Source organism: Dipteris shenzhenensis, chromosome 15, assembly GCF_047967505.1.
Source record: "Dipteris shenzhenensis isolate YYH24624 ecotype China chromosome 15, Dip_SZ_1.0, whole genome shotgun sequence".
Classification (NCBI taxonomy): Eukaryota; Viridiplantae; Streptophyta; class Polypodiopsida; order Gleicheniales; family Dipteridaceae; genus Dipteris; species Dipteris shenzhenensis.
Genome location: NC_141610.1, coordinates 55,947,340 through 55,967,258, shown reverse-complemented (window position 1 = coordinate 55,967,258; position 19,919 = coordinate 55,947,340). Strand labels below are relative to the sequence as shown.

Below are 19,919 nucleotides of genomic sequence, written 5' to 3'. Positions count from 1 at the left end.
TCCCCCCCGCACCGCTGCTAGGGAAGCCCCCCCCCCACACAGTTACTATTAAAAAGAAAACTAACCTAACACTAACCTTAGGTTAGGGTAGTTAGGTTAGGTTAGTTTTCACCTAGGTTAGGTTAGGTTATTTGGGTTAGTTAAGCTACGTTAGGTTAGGTTAGATAGGTTAGTTTAACCTCAGTTAGTTAATAACAATTAGGTTAGTCGAACTACACTTCAGTTAGTATAACTAGCTGTAGTTAGTCAACTTAGTTAGGTTAACCTCCTAGTTATAGTAACTCAGAGGATATAGGTTAGTTAACCTAACTAGATTAACATGGTTCCAACCCCTCAGTTGGACTTAAAGTCCATTTACACCACCCTTAGGACCCCCTCAATAAAAAGTAAAATTTACCCCTACTTTAACCCCTCGTATCTCATCCGTTTGGGACCCAAACTAAACCCCGTCTGAACCCAAATTTCACACACAAAAACACCACGTTATGGGGTATTTTTCCATCCCACTGCACCCCATTTAGGCATCACTAGAACTCGCTCATTTGTGCCCCAGTGTGGGCCTCATTTTGCACAAATTTGTTCATATCTTCACGCCGTGACCTCCGATTAACGATCCGTCTGCACCGGCATAGTTCCCTACACACATAGGACAATATTAGGCACACTATTAACACAACGGTCCCTACACAAACTAACACCACTCTAACCCTCGCAACAAAACTTCATCCACTGAGACACCCTTTGCAAATCTTGCCCAATCTACATGCAGCTACGTTCCGGCCAACACCTCAGACTCCAATGCTCGCCAAATCTACATACAACTCTGCTGTAACCACCGCCCCTCCCAATCCTCTACCCCGAATCCCCCCTCACATTCAATCATTGTTTTTAACTCCATGCCACAATACGGCTAGATGCCGTCGCGATAATGATGGGGATATTGAACTCGATGCAGAGGCTGACAATTTCTTTAATCTAAAAAATAATAACAATCAAGGCAGATGCCCCTTGGGAAAACAAGAATTTTCCAAATATAATGGTAGGGGAGATCCAGCCCGATTCCTCCAGCATTTTGATGCCACATGCCGAGCAGGTGCAGATCAATCCCCATGAAACCAAGGTGGCTTGGTTTCACATGGCCTTAATTGATGAAGCACCTGAATGGTACCTAGATCTTCAAGTGGAAGAGCACGCCACATGGGACCTACTTCAAACAAAATTCAAATGATGCTTTCAAATGAAGAGGCTACAAGATGATCTCGCTCTCCAACTAAGCAAGATCAAACAAGGCCACCGAGAAGACGTATGCACATACTTGCGTAATCGCCAAATGTGACCCACCCCCAGATGCAAAGTACCTCGCGGTATGGTTCATTGCAGGACTAAGAAAGAAAATCCAAAAGGATTTGAAAAAAATTAGCAGCTATGAAACATTCAGTGTTGCTCATGCAGTAGCCATTGACATCAAGGATGGCATGACCGACTCAGACACTAGCAGTGATGACGGCAGATCTCGTACATGAGATAAGTGCTTGAAAAAAGGTAAATCCAAGTCCCCTCTCAAAATATCAAATGAAGATCGCCTAGAGGCCATGACCTTGAAGCTGAAAGAAGACGTGATGCAGGCCATGGAACAAAAGCTGCACTTATCTCAGCCGCCAACTCAGACATATCCATGGCAAGAAAATTTCTAGTGTCCACACTTCATGGCCAATCATATAGCAAATGAGTGCCCGGTCCTAAGAGCTAGGATCACTGCACAAGCAAATACACCACCAAGGTTTTGGTGCCATATTTGCATCATCGGCGGCCATGATGAGAACAGTTGCATCTTCAACATGCGCAACAACCCACCTCGACCTCAACAATACCAAGCGGCACCCATGCCAGTATACAGGCAACCGGCAGTTGCACAAGCACCCCCAGCTTCAAGGCTGAATCCTGTTCCCGTTTGGACACAAGTCCCACAACTACTCAAGAATCCGAATCCACGACCATATCCAAGAGCACCAAATCTAGCTCCTCAGGCAGTTCCAATACATCAATTACAAACGGACGAAGTAGACTTGCCATTTGAGTATGAAGCAGAGTACCCAGTATACTATGTAGAAGGTGCAGAGGGTCTAATACCAATTTATGCAAATCAAGTATGTCCCAACACATATCGCGCACCAATCATCGGATCGTAGAGTACCTACATCATGGTAGCCCATCTACTTTCCAACCCCTCTATAGAGATTGCAGCATAGGACATGACTGTATGGATTGTCCCATGAAAAATAAGGTCCCAAAACAAATAGAAGTTAAGCTTGACATCCCAATCGGCATCATTGGGGTGGACCATCAAAGTTTGGGTCCGGCAAGTGTAATATCACAACCTGTAAATGTAATTACATGCCAACAGAAAGAGGCCACCAAGGACCCTAACATTCCAATCCAACCTAAGCAATTTCTTAAAAAGAAAGCACAAGTGCCTCCACCTCCGCCAAGCAATGAGTAGCTAAGCTCATCCACATCAACTCCCAAGCCTCAAACAAAAGCAGCTCCAGACCCAAATGCAGAGGTGGAGAAGGCTCCTTTTCAGGCACTTTAACAATGGGTACAAAACAAACAAGCTCAATTTGAGGTGGAGAAAAAGCTCAAGACCCAATCCATGACTTGGCCCCACAAAGTATTGATATTGTACTCGAGCCTTTGTTCCAACAACAAACTCCACAACATAATGTACCACCATGTCAACTTGAAGGAGCCGCACTCTATAGAATTTGAATTGCCCTATGTCAATTCCCATCGGAATCCTCCTACAGATATGTCCCAATCTCTGGGAGAGTTTCAAAGGATGGATTGAACTCACAAATCCCCCTCTACCTATGAACGACATCGAAGATATCCTTGTGTAGATGGGTGAGAGAGATGACATATGCAACATTAATGTGCCTTTAATCCACAAGGCATATAATGAAGTCCAAGCCATAGTGGATGGTGGAGCAGGTGTAAATGTCCTATCAAAGGAGCTTTAGGAAGAATGGGGTCTCCCACCAATGCAAAAGGCTAATTTCAACATACGTCTTGCTGATGATTCTCAGGCTAAACCCTTGGGAATAGTGAATGGCATGTCCAAAAAGATCGCAGGAGTCTGCTTTTCCCTTCAATTCACAAGCTTGGATCTCCCCCAAAAATCCTATCAAATCTTACTGGGACGTCCTTGGTTATGGGAAGCATCAGTTCTCCATGATTGGCGAACTGATAGACTGACAATCTAGAATCAAGACACCGCAGTTAGGGTGAATGTGGGAACAGGAGCTATTAAACCAATTATGCCTAGAGCATTGGATGACACATCTTCAACAACAATTTCAAGCAAATAAGCTCCCTTGCAACAGCATGGCATAGCAGGTAACTCACAAAGCAATGTCAATAACTGGATACAAACGAGTCCAAACAAGAATCATCAAATTGTACTTTGCCACAAAATCAAAACCACCACCTTTTGAATGGTCCCCTGAGGGACTGGGAAGGAGTATGCGCAGCAAATGAACCTGTACTTGGAAACACCTTACTAGTGAAAAAGTTACCCCACAGTTCCCAACGTAAGAAGTTTTGAAAATATAAGCCACATGTACAGATGAAGCTCGATCAAGAGACTTCAGAAAAAGACAATCAAGAAGAGCCTAACCAATTAGTAAATGCAACTATGCCACCCAGTACACATGACACATGTCAGGTTAGTTCAACACCATCAGAGGCCGATCTCCGAGAAGTGCTGGAATACTTCAAGAATTACACGTGGCAGTGCACCAATAGCAATGCCAAGACCACTAAGAGAATCTGAAGTTCAAGAAATCGATAGCATTGGAGAAACTCCAATCTATGAGGGATCAACAAAAACATGCACAATAAACCTCGCCCTTGAAGGGGAGGAAGAAAAACTGGTTTTCATTGGGAAACAACTTCGACAAGAAGATGAAGCCAAACTCAAAGCCCTCCTAATGGAATACCATGACTGCCTAGCATGGTCATACAAAGATATGAAAGGAATTTCACTAGAAGTGGCAATACACATGATACCTATAAGGGAAGGTGCTCACCCTAAGGTATGTGGACCTTATCACACAAATCCTAAATATGGCATGACCATGGTTTATGACGAGCTGGAAAAACTCCTAGATGCTGGATTCATCTATAGGATAGAGCACACTGATTGGGTTTCACTTTTTTCATTGTGCCTAAATGCAACAAGAAGCTCAAAATATGTGTAAACTTAAAAAATGTGAATGTCACCACAATTAGGGTTCACTATCACCTACCCTTAACAAAAAGAGTGTTGGAAAAGGTGGCAGGTTCTGAAATATATAGCTTCTTGGATGGCTTTAGTGGCTATAACCAACTGCAAATCGCTCCTAAAGACCAATAAAAAATAGCATTTACTACAGAATGGGGTATTTTTGCATATAGAGTCATGCCATTCGGCCTTTGTAATGCCTCGGCCACATTCTAGCGAGTCATGTTCATAGCTTTCGAGTCACTTCTAAAGCCAAGGAAGAACAGTGAAAAAGGTTGTGGTACGCAAGTGCAGAGCGGCAAGCAAGGCCACAGGGAACGGAAGCAAAGTGAAGAACAGGTGGGCGCCACCAGCCCAAGGGATCAGAAGAGAAGGGATGAACAGGTGGGCACTGTGAGTCTAAGGGAACAGAAACAAGATGAACAAATGGGCGCCGCGAGCCCAAGGGAACAGAAGCAAGGGCAACAGGTGGGCACTATGAGCCCAAAGGATGATGTATAGTGGGTAGAGACCGTGGATCAGGAGGAACCGTGTCTAGATGTGAAACGTGAGGGCAGGACCATCAGAAGGATGAGGTCATGAAGCGGTGGGCCTCGGAGTGCAGTGCAACTGCCCAAGGTTAACGTGAACATAGCTACACAAAGAACGGGCAGAGTGGGTACCATGATGAGGAGGCAGCTGTTCTGGTCATGACAAAGGGAACACGATGCAGATCAAGATCTAAGCATAGAGGTATAGGATGAACATGTGATAGGATGAAATAGGACATGTGGTCGGTAGACCAGGAGGCAAAAGCGGAGTTGTCATGAGGCTCATGGCATGAACCATGAAGAGGAGACTGGCCAAGGGAAAGAGGAATGATAGAGAATTGGAACGTGGATTGGGATGCTACCAAGGGTGAGCAAAACGACGACACGTAGCATGGGAATGACCATAGAAGGGCAGTCAGAGAGCGGGGACCAAGAAACCATAGGACCGCGAGTTGGTGTAGGAAGTCAAGAATTGCACGTAGAATAGCGGTCTAGAAACGTGAAGAAGTGAAGCTGAGGGCTAAGATAGTAAAGGGAAAATAGAGCTTCATAATGTTGATCTTGCCTCAAGGGCACACTAACAATTTGATGAGGGTTGGATGGAAAGTCCGGCCACCGAAGCGATTGGATGCCTCACCTGGGGATAGAAGTGAGCATGATCGTGTACCGGGCAGTTGGTCCAAGTGAGAGGATAGAAGCGCCTGCTCCAAACTAGTACATCAAGTCAACTAGGCTACTTAGAGAGATATTGCTCTCGAGTCTCACATAGGGGCTTGAGGCAACGTCCAGAACAGGTACTTCAGTAGAACAGATCCGGCGGACTGAGCCGCCAAATGTTATGCTGCATGCGGGTTGGAAAGACTAGCCTAGTGTGGCATACCTCGTCATGGGCGCTTCAATGGCATATATTCCATCGTTGGGGCATTCCGCCAACGTGAGGCTGCAGGCAAGTTGGAAAGATTGGCTTGGTGTAACATACCTTGTCATCGGTGCTTCAATGGCATACATCCTGCCATTGGGGCATTCTTAGAAAGTGATGTTGTGGGTGGGTTGGAAATTCTGGCCCAGCGCCGCAGCACGTCTAGACCATACACTTTACGCGGGGTGGAAGTCTTGGCCAAGAGACACTCTCTTGTTTGTGTTTTGATTCCAAACTCCCCCGATCGTATGCACTCAAGATCATGTATGCGGGCATGGACTTGTGCTTCCAATCAAAACAAGTGCTATGCTAAGGCACTGATATGTATGATGTTTAAATGTTATTTGCGCGCTTAAGGCGTTTGTAAAAATATTGCATTGTAAATATTCATCTGTGTGTAACAATATTATGTCACGTCATCTTTTGCCCCCCGTTATGAGGAGATGGCAAAGTTTGACATTGAGGTAGCTAGCGGGTGTGTGGTCACTCATTTAAGGTGTTCCTGAATCGAGGTTAGGCTCTTGTGTGCATCGCGTGGCCACCCTCTCAAGTCAATCTTGTTTGGGTTAGGCTTTTGGTTTTGAAAACTCCATGCTTGAGATGAAGCTCAAGCTCTTTTGGAGCCATGGAGAGTATATGGAAGGTGGTCTCCTTGCATGTGATTGCATTCATCAAGAAAACCTAAACATGCAATTGTGTGCTCAGTTGCTTGTAAACACTCTTTCTTGCAATCAAGCGTTATCAAGCCACAATTTGGCACTCTATCTAGTACTTTCTTGTAAGTGGTCCATTTTACGGGTTGTGATGTCGTGGTGCACTTGTGTGGGCATGCATGCACTGGAAAGCAAAGCGTGGGAAGGGTGTGAGTGCACATGAAAGTGAGTGGGGAACAGTGAGCGGCCCATGCCCTCCATACCATTGTAAATATGTGTGAACCATGTTGTAACCTTCTAGGCAAGTTGGGATGAAGGTGGAATGTCACGCAGTGGGCATTCCGTATGAACTGTAAATTGGGGTTCCTATCCAAGGAAGGCCAGGTGTTGTGTAGGCCCATGAGCCTGTGTGCCTTCATCGATAGGCTAGGATACAAGAGGGTTTTGCCCAAGATGTGTTGTAGGGTAGCGGTAACTATTTGGGAGTGGAGACGCACCCCGGGAGGTGCTGAAACCGTGTTGAGGAGAAGTGGCCCAGGAAGGGGTGTGAGGATCACAGTATCCATGAACGACGGTGCAGCGGGGTCCAGGACCTATGGGTATTCATATGTTTGAGTTATGATCTCGTTTTAATTTGATACAGGATGCAGTGCCACACCCGCATATATTGCCCTATTCTCGCCGTGAGGACGCGAAGCGTTGGCGATATGAGGTTGGATCTTCAGGAGGGATCGTTACAGATGCACTGAGTGATGGTGATAGTAGCCCTCCACCATTACCTCATGAAGCCGTGGAAAAGGAGGTGTTTGATGATATGGTTTGGGATTTATATGTCCATCAATCCGAAGGGAGGGATAATAGCATGGAGCAGAACGATCTTTTTACCGTAGCATCGACTCCACTATTTTAGGGGTGCACTTTCTCTATTTTACATGCCTCCCTTGAGTTACTAAACTTGCAAACCATCTATGGATGGAGCAATGCAAGTTTGAATGCATTACTCAAGTAAGCTTTAAATTCTATTTTGCAAACATGGTGAATTATGCTAGTGGGTCAATTACTCGAATGCTTTTCCTCATTTATGGTCTTCACGTGTAGGCTATTGTGTAAAATGCTTCCAAGGGAGAATAAATTACCGACCTCAAGAGATATGGCAAGGCAACATGTGACCTCTCTTGGAGGATTAGATTACAAGCGCATCCATGCATGCGTCAATGATTGCATTTTGTTTCGTGGACTACATAAGGATGCAAGAGAGTGCCCTACTTGTGGAGAGGCAAGATATAGAGTAGATCTCAAAACTTTGGACGTGCCTCGTGTTGGTAAACTAAAAAGAAAGCATGGAGTGAATACAAACTCAGAATTCTTGCTTATGGAATGAAGAAAGGTGAGGTCCTTAAGTAGGCACCTCTTACATGATCACTAACATCACTGATGACCTCTGAGCTCCACAATCATCTCCTCGGATGATTTTTTTCCTATTAGTTTCATTAAGAAGCGAAACTTTTATATTGGTGTTGAAAGTTTGTATGTCCTTAAAAAAATAAAGGTTTGAAAAATTTGCCAAGATTTGAAAGTTTTATGTGAAAAAATTTAAAGTTTCGCCAAGATTTACAACTTTTTATTTAAATTTCAAAAGAAAATCTATAAAATTGTAGTATGTTTTATAAATATTTTGAAACTAAAAAAACTAGCTTGATAAACCTTCGCCAACATTGTATATTAATATATAAGTATAGCTTCGATAAAAACATCCTTGCTACTCCTAGATTCTCTCAATCATCCTATGTGGTTCTATCACCACCTAATTGTGCTTATGGGCACCTAACTATGCCTCTAGCACACACACATAGAAACCAAGGTGTGCCTGAGGCATACACCTTGAGATATCCCAACAAAGCCCCCCTTCAAGGGAATGCCTCAGGCTATGTCAAGGATACAACTAGCACAAGGTGTCACATGCCATCTCATGGTGGTCATGGATCTATCAATGGCTAGGATCTTAAGCTAGCAAGGGTTCCCATGGGTGTAAGGTAAACAAAAGCGATACAAAGACCTTCCAATGGTTATCTCCCCTGCATGTACATGCACACAATGTCTACAGGAGGTACCATGGAGCAAAAACACATACACATGGCCTACATCATATGGTGACCAGAGGTGTTTACAAAACACACAACAGTTTATTTCATTCATTTTGGAGGACTATCCAGGCTGAGTACCTTGACTCATCAAAAAGAGAGATCTGGAGCATACATGGAGATGATTCAAAAAGCATAATCTTCAAAGGATGCCTCATCTTGTGGAGGCACATCAATTGAAAGTAGATTGGCATTTTCTGTCTTTAAAGTTGCTTCCTTTTTGGCAACCATTATCTTGGCAATCTTCAACGAGGAAGCCATGTTGGCATTCTCTTCCTTTGTAGCATAACAAGACATTGCTTTATGATTTGGCCTTTCACATATTTTGCATAGGCAAGCAATGAGAGGGTCTAACCCAAGAATTGGGTAATGTCTTCTCTCTTACAAGGCTAGAATAACAACTAAAAAGCTTCAAAATATAAGCATTTAATGTAGCAAAGACTTGTGACCAAATTTCAATCAATGATGCTTTCACTTACATGCTTCACAGAGGTGGCTAAATGAAAGCTTTCTAGTCAAATCCAGGTATAGCAACTTAAAAGAAAGTTGTAGCCACAGTTGTACTGATGCTTTTCAAAACTTCAAAACCTCAAAAATGCTAAAGTAGCATCTAATATAGCATCACTTTCACAACCCTATCAAAACTATAAAAAACAGAGGCCTGAACTTGGAGAGCTTGTATCTTACTCTCCAAAGCAAAGAAAAAGGGTATTTCTAAAGAAAAAGAAAGCCCTTATACTAGAGAAGATCCATCGAGGAGGAGAGGTGCAATTCTGCGTCAGGTCGCCATAGCTAGCTTCCTCAATGTCGACTGGTTTTTCTCTATTTTCTCCTTGAATATGGAGCCATTGCTGCTCATATTTCAACACAAGATAGCCCAAGGATGGACAAGCTTCCCCTAAAAGGAATTAGAGAAAGGTGGAGCTGAAATAGAGAAAATGCAAAAGAGAGGTTCAATGATTTTCGAGAAATGATGACCAGCAGTGACGTCCGTTCTTCGATTCCTTGCAGCTGAAGGTTTGCCCATTTGAGAGGTATCTCTAGCAAGAAGGGCTTGGAGAATGGCAGAGAAACAGAGGAGAACAAGCTTTAGCAAGATTTGGGAAGAAGGGAAAGAAATGGTGAAGATGAAGAAGAAGAAGAAAATGATGTGGCACAAATGGGCTCAAGGAGGGGGATCAAAGGGCTCTGATACCATGTTGGTATACTGAAAAGAAAGCATGGAGTGAACAAAAACTCAGAATTCTTGCTTATGGAATGAAGAAAGGTGAGGTCCTTAAGTAGGCACCTCTTACATGATCATTGACATCACTGATGACCTCTGAGCTACACAATCATCTCCTCAATCTACTTCTAGATTCTCTCAATCATCCTATGTGGCTTCTATCATCACCTAATTGTGCTTATGGGCACCTAACTGTGCCTCTAGCACACACACATAGAAACCAAGGTGCGCCTGATGCATACACCTTGAGATATCCCAACACCTCGTAAGGTTCTGTGACATTTTCCCATAATCCCTCGCATCCAACATATGTTCAAGTGCAAATCCATTGCAAAGCTCATGTCATGGCATTCCTCCCATCAATCAACCGATGGAAAGTGGAGAACTCCTGCAGACTCTCTTGCGTGGAAGCATATTGAAGACACATGGCCAAGCTTCAAGGAAGAACCTAGGAGCTTGAGACTTGGATTGGGTATGGACAGTGTGAACCCATTTGGTCTCAAAAGCACCTCTTACAGTGTATGGCCAGTGATATTGGTGAATTATAATCTTCCACCCTCTATGGCTATTAAGAAACGACATTTTATGTTGTCCATTCTAATTCCAAGGAAACATAAAGTCAAAAATCTTAATGTTTATTTGGAGCCTTTGATTGATGAGCTAGAGATACTTTGGAGAGGTATCGAGGTGCATGATGTGAGCAGGCCTCCCTCGTCACAAGACTTCAACTGCAAAAGCAGTCTTGATGTGGATGATGCATGACTTCCCAGGCTATGGCGAGTGTTCAGGTAAGCATTGCACTTCTAATTATGAATAGGCAAAGGATGTGGCACCCTAAACCCACCTTCAACTCTTAATTGCATCTATTGTTCAGGTTTCACTAGATCGGGTTACCAGGCATGTTATGTTTGTGGTTCTTCGCTAGTTGCCTCACGGGAAGACGCATTGAATAAGGTCATCTATGAGAATCACCATCGATTTCTCCCACCTGATTATCCTAGATATGTTGCCCCTTGGAATGAAGTCCTCCCACAATCACTCACCATGGGAGATTGGCCAGTAATATTGGTGAATTATAATCTTCCACCCTCTATGGTTATTAAGAAATGACATTTTATGCTATCCCTTCTAATTCCAAGGAAACATAAAGTCAAAAATCTTGATGTTTATTTGGAGCCTTTGATGGATGAGCTAGAGATACTTTGGAGAGGTATCGAGGTGCATGATGTGAGCAGGCCTCCCTCGTCATAAGACTTCAACTGCAAAGCAGCCTTGATGTGGGTGATGCATGACTTCCCAGGCTATGGCGAGTGTTCAGGTAAGCATTGCACTTCTAATTATGAATAGGCAAAGGATGTGGCACCCTAAACCCACCTTCAACTCTTAATTGCGTCTATTGTTCAGGTTTCACTGGATCGGGTTACCATGCATGTTATGTTTGTGGTTCTTCGCTAGTTGCCTCACGGGCAGACGCATTGAATAAGGTCATCTATGAGAATCACCATCGATTTCTCCCACCTGATCATCCTAGATATGTTGCCCCTTGGAATGAAGTCCTCCCACAATCACTCACCGTGGGAGATTGGATGAGAATTGGCCAGTGATATTGGTGAATTATAATCTTCCACCCTCTATGGCTATTAAGAAACGACATTTTATGCTGTCCCTTCTAATTCCAAGGAGACATAAAGTCAAAAATCTTGATGTTTATTTGGAGCCTTTGATGGATGAGGTAGAGATACTTTGGAGAGGTATCGAGGTGCATGATGTGACCAGGCCTCCCTCGTCACAAGACTTCAATTGCAAAGCAGTCTTAATATGGATGATGCATGACTTCCCAGGCTATGGCGAGTGTTCAGGTAAGCATTGCACTTCTAACTATGAATAGGCAAAGGATGTGGCACCCTAAACCCACCTTCAACTCTTAATTGCGTCTATTGTTCAGGTTTCACTAGATCGGGTTACCATGCATGTTATGTTTGTGGTTCTTCGCTAGTTGCCTCACGGGCAGACGCATTGAATAAGGTCATCTATGAGAATCACCATCGATTTCTCCCACCTAATCATCCTAGATATGTTGCCCCTTGGAATGAAGTCCTCCCACAATCACTCACCGTGGGAGATTGGATGAGAATTTGGGACAGTTCCATGACTCCTCCACCACTTGGCATGAGCCGATAAGGGTTTGTAACTATTGTGTGCTATATTGGCTGGAAATAAAGATTGCACGCTAACACCAGATTTTGTTTAGATACTCCATCTTTTATCGTTTACCATATTGATCCCACCTCAAGATCAATCACTTGCTTGATCCCATGCATATCTTCAAGAATGTGGCATCTACCATACTAGTAGATCGTCTATTAGAAATACTACCAGCCCAATCAGCATCAGTGTATCCATGCAACTGTATCTGAACCCCAGCCTCATAAAATAGTCCATACTGCAATGTGGACTTCACATACCTGAATATGCGTCTAGCCGCATCCAAATACAGTTTCCTTGGAGCGTGCATAAACTGACTTACCAATCCAACAGCATAGCTCAAATCTGGCTTGGTAATAGTCATATACATCAAACTTCCTACTATGCATCTGTACATAGTAGGGTCTTCCAGAAGCTCACCTGCATCTGCGCTTAGCTTCACATTCTGCTCCAAAGGAACTGAAATAGGCTTACAGCCTATCATCCCATATTTGGACAGCATGTCCAATCCATACTGCCTCTAGAAGAGCTGTATCCCACTTGCTGATCTAATCACCTCAATGCCCAAGAAATAATGTAGCTCTCCCAAATCCTTCATCTCAAACTTCTACTTCAATAGCATTTTCACATGAAGGATATCTTCATCACTATCACCTGTGATGATCAAATCATCAACATAAATGACAAGCAGCATAATACCTTTCTCTGTTTTTCTCACATAAAGTGAGAAATCTACCTTGGAAATCTGAAAGCCGATAGTGATAGGATAATGTCGTATCTTATTAGACCATGCTCTAGGTGCTTGCTTCAAGCCATACAAGGCTTTCTTCAACATGCAAACAAACTCAGGATGAACAGCATGAACATAACCTGGTGGCTGCTCCATAAAGACCTCTTCTTGAAAATCACCATGCAAGAAGGCATTATTTACATCCATCTGATGTAAAGACCATCCCTTTGATGCAGCCATAGCAATGACTGCTCTTACAGTTGCCATCCTTGCAACCGGACTGAATGTTTCTTCATAATCAATGCCATATGTCTGTGCATACCCCTTGACAACTAATCTTGCCTTGTTTCTGTTCACAGAACCATCTGTATTGTGCTTCACCTTATAAACCCACTTACAGCTAATCGCATTCTTGTCTTTAGGCAAAGGCACCAATTCCCATGTAGCATTTGCTTCCAAGGCATCCATTTCTTCATCCATGGCTTTCTCCCATTTTTCTTTTCCCATGGCTTGCTCAAAAGAAGTGGGTCCTGGTTCTTGTATCACTTTGACCATATAGGCATAGTAAATGGCTGTAAATCCATCATATTTAAGCCTATCCACAGGATACTTGAGTCTGGTAGACCTGCACAAAATAGGCTCACTACCACGTGCTCTCAAAAAATCCCTGGTCTTCCTTACTCCAGGTGTAACAAAAGAAGGAATACCCAACTCATCATCAATGCTCTGTTCTGAGCCACTGGATTCACCATCCACATAAGAGTGACCTACATTCACATCAAACATGGGCTGATCTACCTTCTCTTTTCCTTTTTGTGATACCTGCATACCACTATCTGCATTGCTTTGAGGAGATTCTCTTGATCTCAATCTGCTTGTCCATGGCGAAGTATGTGAACCACTGCTAGAGGACACTGGAGGTCAACTAATATTTTGTGATTGCTACTGTGAATTTTGTGCAGCATTACCATTTTGTGCATCTACATCATCAATCACACTTACTGGTCTATACCAACTGCTCATCTCATCAAAAACAACATCTCTGCTCACTGTAAACTTACGTGTAGAAGGGTTATAGCATCTATACCCTTTCTGCTATAGAGAATAACCAATAAAGATGCACTTCTCAGCTTTTGGATCCAACTTGGACCTCAACTCATATGGCACATGAACATAGGCAATGCAACCAAAAATTTTCAAATGTGAAATGTATAATTTCCTACTAGTATACATCTCCTCTGGCATCATGCCATGTATTGCTGCAGTGGGAGTCCTGTTCATTATGTAAATTGCTGTAGCAACTGCTTCAGCCCAATAATAATCTAGGAGGTCTTTTTAATTTAGCATGGCCCCAGATACCTCTCCAATATGCCTGTTTTTCCTTTCTGCAAGTCCATTTTGCTGTGGGGTATGACTGCATGAATATTGCTGCTTTATGCCATGCTCCTGCAGGAACCTTGCAAACTCATTTGAGAGGTACTCTCCCCCTCCATCTGACCTTAGGCATTTTATTTGCAAGACTGTTTCTTTTTTAGCCATAGCTTTAAAAGCTTTGAAATGCCCAAACACTTCACTTTTCTTTTTCATAAAATGCACCCAAATTTTTCTATTGTAGTCATCAATAAAAGTGACAAAATAATGACAACCTCCAATAGATGTAGCTTTAGTAGTCCACACATCAGAGTGGATTAATTCCAATGGCTTCTTACTCTCTTGAACATGTCTAGGAAATGGTTTCCTTGCCTGTTTTCCAAATTGACAGGCTTCACATAACTTATGCATTTCTGCAACCTTGAATTTAGGCAATCCTGCAACAATATTTTGGGCTCGCATTCATTTAAGTCGTTGTACATTAACATGACCAATGCGTTTATGCCAGATATCAATACCTACAACTACATCGGTCCCATGTGCAAACATTGCTGCACTCAATTCAGGCATGTCCACATCCAACGTAAACATCCTGCCCTTCTTCTTTCCTTTTGCTATCAAGCGACCATTATTTTTTATATCCTCAACAAAGCATCCATGAGGATTAAATCTAACCTGCAAGCCCTGCTCAACCATTTGACCAACAAAAACCAGGTTGTTGGTGATGTTCGGGACATGAAATACATCAGACAAGTATTTCTTTTTCCCATCCTGCATAGACAAAGGAATTTTGCCAATCTGCACAATAGGATGTGCAGTATCATCACCAGTATCCACAAATCCTGGTCTTTCCATTTTCCTTGCATCCTTCATCCATTCTGCATGACCTGTCATGTGGTTTGACGCACCTGAGTCAACATACCACACATCATTACTTTCTTCTGCACTTGTCATAGAATTGGTCATGTGCTGTACCATAAACAAATGCTCATTTCTGTCATCACCCTGTCTACTAGAGGATGCATAATTGCCTTGCTGCAATTTTCCATTCATAATGTCATTCTGCTTCTTGTAGCAGTCTTTAGCCATATGACCCATTTTACCACAATAGTAGCATTCAACATTGCTGTTTGCATTTTGGCCTCTCTGCCATCCACCACGACCTCTTTGGCTCCCCCTGCCTCTAGAGTTGCCATGTCCTCCTCCAAAGGACTGGTTTTCTTGAGTTTGTTGCATATTCTGATTTCTACCATGGCCTCCAGATCGGCCTCCTCTACCTCTGCCTCTACCTCTTCCAGCATTTGAGTAGAAGACAGTTTCTTTTGAAGTTCCTCCTGAAGAAGATGCACCACCATTTCTCTGCTCTTCAGAAATTAGAAGAGCAAACAACTCCTCAAAATCAGGAAATTTTTCACGAACGGCAATGGATGTCCGGAACTGTGCATAATCCTTTCCTAGACCATTCAAGGTCACAGAAACCAAATCATCATCTTCCACTGGTGACCCAATGGAAGCAAGTGCATCTGTAATTTTCTTCACCTTCATGTGGTGGTCATTGATGCTCATATTTTCTCTCTGCACATTGTGCAACTCTTGCTTGAGCTGCATTTTCCTGGCTTGCGTATTTGTGTTGTACATTTTTGCCAAAGTATCCCATGCCTCCTTTGGTGTACTTGCATCCTAAATATGCACAATCATAGAATCCAAAATGGTGATAGACAGCCAATACATAACTTTTCTGGCTCTCTCATGCCATCCTTTAAATACCTGCATTTCCTGTTGATTGGGAACATTAGGAAGAACTGGTTCTTCTTCATTTCCTGTAATGAACTCCCAATAGCCTTTTCCCATAAGGAAATTCGTCATTCTAAACTTCCATGCTTGGAAGTTGTTCTTGTCAAGCTTTTCAGTGACAATCTGTGAAAGAGAATCAAACGCCATTATAGAACACTGCAAAATATTCTATCACTGCAAAAAACACAGCTTCTGCCTCACAAGGGCAAATCTGCAAAACTGACGAAAGTGGTATTTGACCACACAGTCATTTCCTCAGCTTCTGCCTCACAAGGGCAAATCTGCAAAACTGACGAAAGTGGTATTTGACCACACAGTCATTTCCTAGTGACAATTTTGCATGAATAGGCAATAAGGATGATTCTGTAACTCCCAATATCTCTGTGCATAGGCATACGATGCAATTTTTATGGCAATTTTTCACCGACCTGTAGAGCAGTGGTCGCATAGCAAAAACAGGGCCTTTTTCTAAGTGCTTGCGAAGAACTTCCGCCTTCAAAAACGAGCCCCAAAATGGCCTCGAATCAGAAAAATAAAGTCTCAAAAAAATAAACCCGCAGCATATACTGCCCTCTCGCCACACCACGAAGACGCATTGGTCATGTTAATGTACATCGACTTAAATTAATGCAAGCCCAAAATAGTGTTGCAGGATTGCCTAAGTTCAAGGTTGTAGAAATGCATAAGGTATGTGAAGCCTGTCAATTTGGAAAACAGGCAAGGAAACCATTTCCTAGACATGTTCAAGAGAGTAAATTGTATCATATGGTTAGATCTCCTCGAGTTCCACACATCTCGAACTTGGGGAGGGGACCACCAGGAGGTCCCCATGAAGATCCAATTCTATCATGACCACTTCATGAGAGTATCAGAGGAGGGATTCATCATCAGACCCTAGTGCCTCGAGGACAGAGGAGTCTTTCATGGACTGAGTATTGCCATTGGACAGATGTGCATTTCATCACATCAACTGAGGATTGAGGCAAGGAGAGCTGCAGGTATACCTAGAGTGCAGAGGGTGTGTATGCTATGTACGATGGGAGTGCTTGAGACATAGGAGCATTTTCTCTGTATTTGCCCAGCCTGTTTTGAGATACGAGGTCACTACCATTGTCTCTACCTAGAGGGGAGTGGCTTCGGTCTACTATCACAACTGATCCGTTTCCATGACTAGGTCTGATTTGATGGAGATGCGTTGGCACAGGGAGACACTCCTGCGGTAGATCAGAGAGTAGCAAGAGGCACCTAGACCACATGACATGGAGGCTGACTAGGCATAGCGATGCATAACAAACCTCTACACATATGAGTTAGATCTAGGACATAGTGGAGTAAAGGAGGAGGAGCGAGGGTAGCTTGGATCAATAGAGAGAGCCGACATGATGCCAATGAGAGAGGGACACAGAGATCACGTGTGCGAGACAGAGAGTGTTGAGAGCACATTCTACTGAGGTCCAACCTATCACAGCCTTCCTCAGAGGGGACTGACAGAGACAAGGGGATACCTTGGACAAGGGCCAGAGAACCAACCTTAGGATGACCAAGTTATGATCTTCAATACCTTAGATGCAATGCTCCACCGACATAACTTCACTTATTGAGGTGATCGAGTGGAGATAATGTAGTCTTTATATACTAGGAGCTAGCCTTCATAGGGTTAGTGTTCAAGATGACCCATGTAGCCAAGACATGACTCATAGGAGGATTAAGAGCCTTAGCCCAATTGGAGAGGGATTTCTTTCAAGCACACTTTCAGGATCCACCAATGAAGGGTTGGATTTTTGACACCTTGGTGAGGCTGATTGCCATGTACACAGCACCCTTTTGGGGGAATGATCTTTCAATGAAAGAGTGGAGGTGATTTGAGTGGCTAAAAGTGATTCTAGAGTCTAGGATGATTTGGTGTAAGCCCTCAGCCCCCCACCAAGTAGTACATGAAGAGTTCACCATGACACCTCTCTAGGTTGATGCATTTTTCAGAGATGACATTCCTCCATAGAGTTTGAGCCCTACCCGACTAGAGATTATAGAGGTTGGCCCTATCCAAACGGCTAGCAGAGAGTGGGGTCAATATAGTATGGTATGCATACATATCCACATGGTTTGTCAAGCATGGTATTTTGGTGGTTTTACTTTCCCCCTTTCATAATAGTATGGATGCATAGCTTGAGTTGATCCCACACGATCAGATTAAGCGTATCATATGGTTAGGTCCCCTCTAGCTCCATACATCTTGAACTTGGGATGGAGGGGGCCTAGGATTTCCCCACCAAGGTCCTATTCTATCATGACCACGTCTTGAGAGTATTGGAGGATGACCTCATCATCAGACCCTAGAATGTAGTCATGTTCAAAAATAATATGGAAAGGCCGAATAACTCCATTTCAAATGTCAAAAACACAAAAACTAGTACAAAAATAAATTTCATATACAAGTATTATTCAAAAATAAAAAATAAATAATAATAAATTCAACATAAACAATTTGGTTTATATAGATTTAAATGATGTTGTTTAACATGTCCAAATGGTGTGTGTGTGTGTGTACTTCATCTGCCTGGACATAGGTACTCTTCCTCCTAGCTGCATACATTTGGTATCTCTCTGAGAGTGTGTCAGACATTTGTTAAGGCCTATATGATCATGTTACTAGCCTGGGTACAAGCAATTTTCTAGACACCAATCGTTCGATAGGTCTACAAGATCCTTCAATTGTTGATAGAAATCCAAAGGTATCTTTTGTAGTAGTATGCCAAAACAAGCAATTGCCATTGCTTGTTTCTTGTTAGCCTTAACTACTGCTCTCAATGTATGTTTATTCAGTTCTATGGAACTTTTTCCTCACCTTTTGGTTGACTAGTGAACATAACGCTCGATTGTTCAGTGTGAGTGCATAGTGTGTAGCAAGAATATGCGATCTCTTGCACTCTTGCGATTACTTGGTATGCAAAGTCTTACTCAATGCTTGGGATGTAGAGTTAAATGTCAAGAGTTCTATCGTGTCGCATGGACAAAACCGTATTAAGACAAGTAAATAAGTAGGTGCAGAAAAATACAAGCATTGCAAGAATCCAAAATGGAAACCAAAGATGTAGAGAAAAAGTACACAACCTACTGTCGCCCTTTCATCTATAGAGACATAGTACAGGGCTGCCTGTACAGCGGCATGTGAACCATTGTGGCTCAATTGGATCTTGGAGGACATGAATGTGGCCCAAGAAGATGCGACTGCGGTTATGTGCAACAACCAGAGTTGCATAGCGATCGCCAACAACCCCATGTTTCACGCACGGACGAAGCACATCGAGATCCACTACCACTTTGTTTGAGACCTCATCGACGAAGAAGTCATAGAGTTGATATACTGCCTGACCAATGACAACATCTCTGATGTCTTCACGAAGGCGCTTCCCAGGGAGCAGATGAAACATCTCATTCGACTCATGGGGATTGGCCCATAGTTGTGTCATTGAGAGGGGGTGTTAGAAGGTCACTGCCCCACCTGTGAGCCCCCGATTTGTTGAGGGGACAAGGAGGCAGAAGACCATAGGGGGTAAGGCCTAGTTGCCCTTGTTCAACATATGGAACGTTCCGTACTATTCCGTTCGTTTGTTTTGGATGACTGGTTCTGTTATTACTAGTGGTTCTACCAAACTGAGTTTGGGCCTCCCAAATGGCAAGGTTCCATATAAACCCCCTCTCTTTTGAGTCATCACTATGATCTCACACTAAGCATCTATCTCTGACTCTGGTGAGTCTGGACTCTCCCCTTTCCATCTCCAACAAGTGACGAGGCTCAAGCTGCATCAAGCATCTTCATCTCTCCCCCTCTTTATCTCCATCAAGCACCTATATTACATGTTTGTACAAGTTTTAAAGCTTGTACAAGTACCTAATCCAAAACTCTAAAATACTGTCTTTTTTTTTTGCGTATTGAATGTACCATCGAACGTATGCCTAAGATTTCTTAGTTCGTTTAGTACCACACTAATATCGAATAGTACGCATCAAACGTGATCGTACGTGTCAACCATGGGGTAAGGGAAGAGGAAAAGACAGAAGACCTACC

General features: G+C 43.1%; 1 pseudogene; it reads left to right on the top strand.

Moving 5' to 3' along the window:
• LOC147894021 (uncharacterized) overlaps positions 1–4,783 on the top strand; it is a 7,972-nt pseudogene extending 3,189 nt beyond the window's left edge.
• The last annotated feature ends 15,136 nt before the right edge of the window (positions 4,784–19,919 follow it).